Here is an 8,848-nt window from a genome sequence, read left to right as displayed (position 1 = left end):
TCAGGCATACAATTCTATAATACAGTACCTGTATATTGTATTGTGTGTTTACCACCCCAAGTCAAGTTTCCTTCCATCACTTTCCTTAAATTGGTATTTATTTATTTATTTTAATCCTCACCAGAGGACATGCTTAGATAGAGGAAGTGGGGTGGGGGTGGGGGGCAGAGAAAGGAGAGAGAGAGAGAGAGAGAGAGAGAGAGAAACATCGACTGGTTGTCTTCTGTAGGTGCCCCGACCACGGATTGAACCTGCTACCCAGGTATGTGCCCTGACTGGGAATTGAACCAGCAACCTTTAGGTGCATGGGATGATGAGCCAACTGAGCTAGTATGGCCAGGCACTCTCTTTAAGTTCTTGAGCATATTTATGATAGCTGTGTTAACAGTTTTTAGGTAATTTCATCATCTTTGTCATGTCTATGTCTGTTTTTATTTACTGATTTTCCTTAATTATTTGTCATATTTTCCTGCTTCTTTGCATGTCTAGTATTTATTGAAGGGATCATGGAGGATGTGAATATTATGTTGATAAGCAGCTGGATATTTTTCTTCCTTTAATGAGTTTGAATTTTGTTTTGGCAGGTATTTATTTTGTGGATCAGCTTGGTCCTTGATAGGCTCTTTTTAAGTTTTATGAAAGCAATCCAAGAGTTGCCTTTAGCTTTGGGTTAATTTAGCCCTTCTTCTAAGGCGTGACTCTTTTGGGGCTTATACTAATACCCCGGCATTCAACGCGTTCTCGTCACTGCAGCTGGTTAGAATGCAAGTGTTCCCATGGCTGCTCTGATGAGCTCTAGGAGTTGTTCATGTTATAATCTATGGTAGTTACTACGCCTGGTTTTGTGGAAATTTATCCTGCATGCATACAACTTAATATTCAGCAAAAGTTCGAGGATAGTCCCATTCAGATTTCTGAGACATTTTCTCTGTGTGGCTCTCTCTTCTCCAATACTCTGCCCCATGTAGTTTAACCACCTCAGCTTCCCTGGCATCAAATGTCTGTATTTTCAATTCACTGAGACTGCCACTTGCTGCTTGGGTTCCCTGGTCACGTGCCAAGGCCCAGAAACTTCCTGCAAGAAGAAAGCTGGAAAAATGTTAGTGCTCATATTACTTGCTATTATTCTTTCAGGTGACAGTTGTGCACTGCTTATTTTCCAGTAGCTGAATGCAATTGTTTCATATATTTTGTCGAGGTTTATATTCGTTTACAGTAGAAGAACAAGTCTATTACTAGATAACCTAATTTGAATGAAAGTAAAAGTCCTCTGAGTCTATTTCTTATTCAATAAATTATAGGTTATAACAATATTTCCTGGCCTGTTTCACTAAATGGTTATGAAGATAAAATGAAATAATATATATGAAAGTGCTTTGTAAACTTAAAGTATTATACAAATCTAAGGTATAATAATAAGATAAGAGCAATAACAATAATTTTTCAATAAATCAGCTAGGCTTTCTATAAGGCACAACTCTTGGTAATTAAAGAATTGCAAAGAAATACCTCCAATCTAGAGAGGTATGACTTATATAAAAGCCCACAACAAAATAATATGGCAAATAGTATGTGAGATAGCAATACTTCATTGAATACTTACGATATACTAGGTAAGTTCTTTATAAACATTGTTTTACGTAGTCCTTAAAGGAATCTTGAAAGTTAGATATTAATATCTCTTTTCCATAGATCAGCAAACAAGGTTCAGGAATGTTAGGTAACTGAGAAAGTTTATATAGAATATGATAAATCTGGAATTTAGACATACAGTTGTGTCTTGAGTCTCCATTGGGAGGTTACAGCATGAGTTTATGAATTAGGAGGACAAAGAGAGATGTATTGGCCTGAAGGCAGAGGGAACACTATACAGGAGGTGGGAGTTGAGACGGATCTTGAAGAAAATTTTATTACAAGTAAATAAGTATCCAATTTTAGCAAGAAGGGGATTACAGACTCAAAGAAATAAAGATAAATGTGTTCCAAAGAGAGTCATTAGAGTAATTTTGCTAGTTTAAATGAGTAGGAGCTAAGGTTGCAGCCACATTATGATGGTGATAAATTACGTTGAAGGTGTTAATCCATTATCTCAATCTTAACATATCTTCAAGTGTAACACAAGCATTGGTTGTTATTCTTGTTGTTTTGCTTTCCAGGGACATTATTCTATAATCTCATAATCTTATATAACATTCATTTATTTCTTTAATATTTGTGTCTACTCTCTGCTAAGCAGTGTACTCAGCGTGGAGGATATGATATTAAACCTGATATTGACCCTGCTTTTAAGGAATTCACAGTTAATTTTCAAGTGGGAGAGCCTGTCAAGCAGGTAGAAATTTGGGGATAGAGATCTGAGAGAAGCCAAGGCAAAAAATGTAAATTTCGGACTTGTTGACAGGTTCCCTGTGCATTTTCTTTCTTTTTTAACCTGTGCATTTTCTAGAAAGAAAAACAGAGGCGAGATTTAAGAATGCAAACAGCGACTAGAGCCTTTTAAAAAGCTGAGTTGTACACGTGTACACACACACACACACACACACACAGCTATTTTAGCTAAACTTGCTATCATAGGTAATGAGAAATGTTACCTTGAGGTCACAGAGTGGTTATTATGACAATACGTGCATTTCTGGGAATCAGTCAAGTAGTGCGTACCTCTGGAGAAATGGATGTCAGTATTACATAGGTAATCAATATCTTTTTAATGCTTATGTAAGATAAGCCTGTGGCTAAATGCTTCTGGCCTAGAACTGAGTTTTATTTTCTTAGGGAAATGAGGATCATTTTCTCAGGACTCTCAGTCTTGGGATTGATGAAAATAGAGATGAATTCCCAGAGGTAGAGCTGAATTTTAGTCACTGTGTTTGGGACTCATCTCCATTCCTCCTAGAAGACAAAGGTTTTGTGGGGAATTACTAGCAATAACAGTCTCATCATCCACACACTGCACAGCGCAGAGAATTCTTGATCCAGTCTTCTGTCGCGGTGCAGTCGGTTGTGGGAGGTTCTCAATGAAAGGGCTGGGGATCCTGGGCCCTGAACGCAGAAACCTGGTTCCTAACCAGGGGTCCCTGAAGGTCATTGTTATTCAGAGCACCCCGCGGGGGACTTATTCCCACAGAGGCGCTAGATGAGGAGACACGGGGGAGAGAAGTGCGGAGAGGCAAAGCTGAGGGCCACGCCCTGGGAGGGCCTGTGAGCAGGAGGTGGAGCAGGAGCGAAGATGGAGTAGAGGAGAGCAGTCTCAGGAGAGCAGGGAGTCCTAGAAGCTGAGGAAAGGGGACTCCGTCAGGATCAAACACGGCTGAGTGAAAACACAAAACAGATTTGAAAGGTCTTAGATTTGGCTTTTGAAAGTCATTAGCAAAATGTTGGAATGTAGTTTCTGATGTTAACTTTCTGAGATTACCCAGGCGCCTTGTTAGCCTTTTCTGTTCATGGAAGCTGATGCTGAAGACTAAATCAATTTATATACATACAAGTAAGTGGGGAATAAACTTGTATCACGTAAAGATCAAGTTACGTAGATAAACACAAGAGAGAAGATGTTAAACATCAAGGCATGTATATAAGTTTATAACAATTGATAACATCAAGTTCAGGGGCCTCCCCTGTCCAGAAGCCAATGGCTCCATTGTGCCCATGAGCCAGAGCGTCTGGAAGTCAGAGCCCTGCTCCTTGAGCGTCGTCTGCCAGGACTATCCATTCCCAAAGCGGCAACTACCCTGAGCGCGCTCCTTCCTCCCAGCTGTGTGCCTCTGCCTACCCCTCCACTTAGATTGTTTCTGATGCATTAATTCAAGTGTTTACATGCCTTCTGTTTACCAGGTAAGGCAGTTACTATGGAAACTAAGATGGCCATGGTCCCTGTCTACTGTGAAATTTGACATCTTGTGTGGGAGGAAGACATTAAATAATAACACATATAATTATGAAACTATAAGCTGTGTGCAGAAGAAACTGATATAAAAACATGAAGGTTAAATAAAAAAAGGTTGAACCTAAATTGGGGGTGTCCTTAAGCCAAGATCTCAAGGGCATATAGGAGTTAACTTGGTAGAAGGTGGGGGAAGTATCAGAGGCAGAGAGAGCAGTATGACACATGTAAAGGGAGCCTGGGGACTCTGGCTGGGTGGCTCAGTTGGTTAGAGCGTCGTCCCTGTACGCCACAGTTGCAGGTTCAATCCCCGGTCAGGGCACATAAAGAGTCAACCAATAAATGTGTAAATAAGTTTCCTTCTCTATCTCTGTCGCAGTCTCTCTCTCAAATAAATAAATTTTAAAAGGGAGCCTGGGGCCTAGAAAATAGGAAGAAATAAACACAAGATGGTGAGATAGGCCAGACTGCACCAGGCCAGAAAAAGGCTTGATCCTTTCCTTCCAGGTAATTGAAATCAACTGACAGATGCAAGCAGAGGAATCACACAGTTATATTTATGTTTGAAAAGCTCATCCTGGGGCAATATATACAAATAAAAAATTATTGTTATATAGCAACAACAGTCAATGAAATGAAAAATAACTATACCCCATGACCAGCTGGGGTTTATTCTGGGATTCAAGCCTGGGTCAATATTTGACAATCAGTGTGACCCACCATATTAATGTGAATGAAGAACCACATGGTTATATCAATCAATGCAAGATAAGCACTTGACAAAATTCAATACCCATTGATGATGAAAACTATCAGCAAAATAGGAACAGAGGGGAACTTCCTCAAGTGTTCATAAAAATCCTATAACCAACATCAAACTTAATGGTGAAAAACCGAATGCTTTGAGAATAAGCAAGGATACCCACTCTCACCGTAGCTATTCAACAAACACCTGAAAGTTTTAGCCAGTAGAGTATGGAAGAAAGGGAACTTAGAGGAATATGGATTGAGAAGGAAGAAATCCAAAACTGTTCCTATCTGCAGATTACATCATGGTCCACATAGAAACCCCAAGGAACGTACAAAATAACTACTACAGCTATTGAGTTCAAGCTCAACATACAAAATTAATTGTATTTCTATATACTAGCAATCAACACATGGAAGCTGAAATAAAATACAATACTATTTATAGTCACTAAAAGAATAAAGTACAGCCTTGGCCGGTTTGGCTCAGCGATTGGAGCGTCGGCCTGCGGTCCGGAGAGACCCGGGTTTGGTTCCCGCTAAGGGCACGTGCTTTGGTTGCAGTTTGTCCCCGGCCCTGGTTGGTCGTACGGGTGGCAGCCACTCGATGTGTCCCTTTCACGTCGATGTTTCTCTCTCTCTCTCTTCCTCTCTCTCCCTCCCGCTCTATCTGAACAAAAAATGGAAAAATGTCCTCGGGTGAGGATAAAAAAAAAAAAAAAAAAAAAAAGAATAAAGTACATAGGTGTAAATCTAACAAGATATGTACAGGATTTATATGCTAAAATCTTCCAGATAGTAATGAAAGAAATCAAAGAATAACTGAATAAATGAAGAGGCATTCTGTGTCATGACTTGGAAGATTAAACATAGTAAAGGTGTGGATTGATACACAGATTAAGTAAAATTCCTATCAAAATCTAAGCAATGCCCTGGCCGGTTTGGCTCAGCGGTTAGAGCGTTGGCCTGCGGTCCTGAGACACCCGGGTTCGGTTCCCGCTGGGGGCGCGTGCCTAGGTTGCAGTTTGTCCCCGGCCCTGGTCGGATGTGCGGGTGGCAACCACTCGATGTGTTCCTTTCACATCGATGTTTCTCTCTCTCTCTTCCTCTCTCTCCCTCCCACTCTACCTGAACAAAAAATGGAAAAATGTCCTCGGGTGAGGATAAAAAAAAAAAAAAAAAAATCTAAGCAAGATTTTCTGTTGATATAGATAAGATTATTCTGAAATATTCATAGAAAGGCAAACAAATTAGAATAGCTAAAACAATTCTAAAAAGAAAAAAATAAGTAGAAACATCACTCTACCTAATTTCAAGACTAACTATATAGCTACAGTGATCAAGACTAATTATATTAGTGGATGGTCAGTGGAACAGATTAGAAAATTCAGAAATATGCTCTACATCTATTGGTTGCCTCCTACACAACCCCAAGCAGGGCTGGGGATTGAACCTGCAACCCAGGTAGGTGCCCTTGACTGGGAATGGAACACTCGATACTTCGGTCTGCAGGCTGATGCTCTAACTGCTGAGCCAAACTGGCCAGGGCAGAATTTTGGGTGCTTTTAAGATAGCAAAGTGGAACTGTTGAATTGATGGTCAGGAACTCAGAGTTAAACATTTGAAAGTTCAGAACATATGAATAATATTTGAATGCTTAGGGAAAAAATAACAAGTAGAAAAATTGAGATCCTAGGATCTCATCTTTAGATGTTGCAACATTTAATAGGCTGGGTAGAGAAGGACAAGTAGACAAAGGATGTTGAAGGGAAGTTGCCAGAGAAATCGGTCTGAGAAGTCTAGTTAGATTTGAACTGAAAATGACCCTTGGGTTTCATGACATAGAGGCTATTGGTGGCCTTATTGACCGTCTCTCCCCCTCCCCTAGCATGGCAGAGTAGATTAAGGAGCCAGGAAAAGGGGAGACAATGGCTATGGCAAAGTATATATAATTTTTCCTGAAGTTTGGCTGTGAGGGGGTAGAGAGAGCTGTGAAGGGGGGGTCTCCATTTGTTTGTTGTTTTGAAGTAGAAAAGAGATGTGAAGATGCACACATGTCAATGGAGGAGGCTTGGAGATGCCCAGGTAAAAGGATGTGATAAGCTGAGAGGCTGTAGGTTTCAGACAGGGCAGAGACCCAGCAGGTTCTATTTCTCATGGAGAGAACTACCTCTCATTCAGCTATGCTGAGCTTCTGCTTGTAATGGCAATTGGGCAATTGGTTTTAGTCCACGTTCTTTTGTCTGAATAAACATTCTTTCACTAAATGATAGCTTATTAAAGTTAGAAGAGACGTGGGAAATGACCTAGCTCAGCTACCGACTTTCACCAGTTAGAACAGGGAGGCCGGGAGGATGAGAATTCCTCCCCACGCCGTGTTGGGTTTCCGCCGAAATGACTGGGATCTCTCCATCGTCCGCAGACCAGTGCCTTTGAGCCCAGGTTTCCTCATGTACAACATGGATCATAATTGTTTTAAAGAGGGAGGTGCTTTTTTGGTTGATACTGCTTTGAAAAAAGATTTAATTTCTCTGGTCACTGTCTTCTCTGTTTGAAGCTTAGAGACCTTACAGGTAAAACTGGACAAACAACTTGATCACAGCACAGCAGTAAGAGCTGGGGTACCAACGCTGTATTTGAAATATAAACATGTGACTGGTTCTTAGGTGTCTGTCTAAAAAGGATTTGGTGGCTGCCTTGTATTTGGGCAGAGCAGGGCTGACCCCTGGCCACTTTAGCTAAGACTTAGTGTTACAGAACATAAAGAGTCCACCCACCCACCGCTAGCAGAGCCAAACACTAGACACTGAGAACTGCAGTGGGGAGAGATGGGCTGTTCGATTATGAATGGGGACGCCCCGGAGTTAACACTCCAAAGCCCAAACTCCCTGATCGTGTGTAGGCTTCAGATTCCATAGGGCAAAACCACAAGACACGGGTGGGGTAAGGGTTTGGGGTGGTGCTCGGACTGGTCAGAGGTGAGGTCAGGATAATGAATCATTCTTCAGGTCTTAAGGACCGTTCTGAGGTCTTTTCCGGAGTTCCTCTGTCTGGTCTCATGGGAAAGTGGCTGGGCTGGGGACAGGGTCATAACACCTTCAGGCCCAGAAACTGAAACAGAATTCAGGTTGCGATGTTATCTTGAGCCTGCCAGAGGTCCAGACCCGTGACCATGAGTCAGGGCCAGGCTGCTGTCTCTGTTGCCTGAGGGTTGCTGATTATCTTGAGGGAAAGACAAGGTCTCTGAGAGGTGTGTATAGAGAGGGGCATATGATTTCTCGAGCTAGGATTTAAAATGAAACTTAATCAAAGCCATCGGACCCCCAGTTTTGTTGGGCCCCCTCTGCAGAGCTGGTGCCTGTTCTGTGACCCCAGAGCGGGTGGTCTATCCTTCTGCTGTATGAAGAACTTCACTGCCTTGAGGAGCCAGAGGCTCGGTACACTCACTTCTGCTTTTCCACTCACTTTCGTGCTGTGAACCAGCCCTGCCTGAAACCTTAAATCCGTACAACTTTGCACAGAAATCGTCTCCCTCTCATTTTATGTACTTATCTTTGTGTGTTTTTGTTTGTCTACTAAATTACTTTAGGGATGTCTTAAACATTTTATTATAAAATAATCTCAGTCTCATAATCAAGATATAAAAATAGTCCCCCAAAGTTTTCATATACTCTTCTGCTAGCTCCCACAAATGTATTCACAATACAGTGATCAAAACCAAGAAAGTAAACACCGTGTGCACAATACCTTTAATTAACTGACAGACCTCCTTCGATCTTTGCCGGTTGGCACACTAATGTTCTTTCTGTGTTCTGAGATCCAAGCCAGCACCCCACAATTTCATTTAGTAGTCACATCTCCAATCTTGGACAGTTTTCAGTGTCTCTGTGTCTTTCATGACCTTGACACTGCGCCCTGCCTCTCATTTTGGGTGTATCTGATGGTTCCCCCTGGATAAGCCCAGTTTTGCATACTTCTCCCTTCTAAGCACCGAGTCCTGGAAGTTTGGGACGGGAATTCGTACCCTACTGGTTCCTCATGAGCCTGTTTCTCAGTGAAAACACACCCATTCACAGTGCAAGGGCTCACCTTGTGAGTTTTTACAAAATGGTATTTAAGGCACATGAAGTTTAGGTGCTATAATGTTTACTGTGCTGTTTAAAACAGGTAAATACCTAGGGTGTCAATTCTAAATCCCTATCATTAGTCATCATTAACTCC

The sequence above is a fragment of the Molossus molossus genome, unplaced genomic scaffold (genome assembly GCF_014108415.1).
Source record: "Molossus molossus isolate mMolMol1 unplaced genomic scaffold, mMolMol1.p scaffold_m16_p_12, whole genome shotgun sequence".
NCBI lineage: Eukaryota > Metazoa > Chordata > Mammalia > Chiroptera > Molossidae > Molossus > Molossus molossus.
This window is presented reverse-complemented; position numbering follows the sequence as displayed.